Raw genomic sequence first — 866 nt, 5'->3', positions numbered from 1 at the left:
CCGGGAGCGGCCACTGCACTCCAGTCTGGGCGACAGAGTGAGACTCCAACTGAAAAAAACTCTCCTTTTTTACAAACTAATACATTACCTCAAGATAAACAGAAACTAACTGTTTTCGTGACTTTTAAAACCCAGCAAGTAACTCATTTGTCGCTTAGATGGCTTACTTGCTGCTTATCACACTCCAGAGTGTGTGACAACAGCTTGGTGTGACCTGGTCAAGGCCAGTGACTTGATGGGTGACTCCCCTGGGTACTGCCCAATGGTCTCCAGGCCCTGGAGCCTCTGGTCCTGGTTATTCGAGTAAGCCTGCAGTGGTGATCTCGCTTGGGAAAGGGTGCGGTTCTGGCATTTGGGGTCCTGGCCAGCGTGTCTCACCAGTGAGTCCAGGGACTATACCCATGCTGCTCAAAAATGACTTTCTGTAGAGAGGGTCACATTAAGCCAGCCTGGCCCGTCCTGTGCAGCCATGCAGAATGTCCTTGGATGTGAATGTTCACCCTGGCCTGTACATCCTGTCTCCTGGCTTTTAAGTTTTCACTTTTTGCGTCTTGGATATGTGTGCAGGCTTGTTCTGAGACTTTCCACAATCCCCGGATGGCCCCTTAGTGTCGCCTCCTGCCTCCTGCTCACGTGTCTGGTGCTTTCCCATACGCCATCTTTACTTTCCACTTCTCACACAAGCAGCTTTCCCACTGACTGGAACCTCTAGAAGGCTTACCCAGGAAACAGATTACACCTACAACAAATCCACACTCAAGTGGTGTGTTTCTTCTGTATAGAGTGCACTGCAGATTTGCTTGTCTTGCCAATCATTAGTCTGGGCTGTTGTTCAGTCCACCTTCTAGCCATAAAGCCCCAGCCAC

Source organism: Carlito syrichta, unplaced genomic scaffold, assembly GCF_000164805.1.
Source record: "Carlito syrichta isolate Samal-C Ts95f unplaced genomic scaffold, Tarsius_syrichta-2.0.1 Scaffold303084, whole genome shotgun sequence".
NCBI lineage: Eukaryota > Metazoa > Chordata > Mammalia > Primates > Tarsiidae > Carlito > Carlito syrichta.
Note: the sequence above shows the minus strand (reverse complement) of the source record.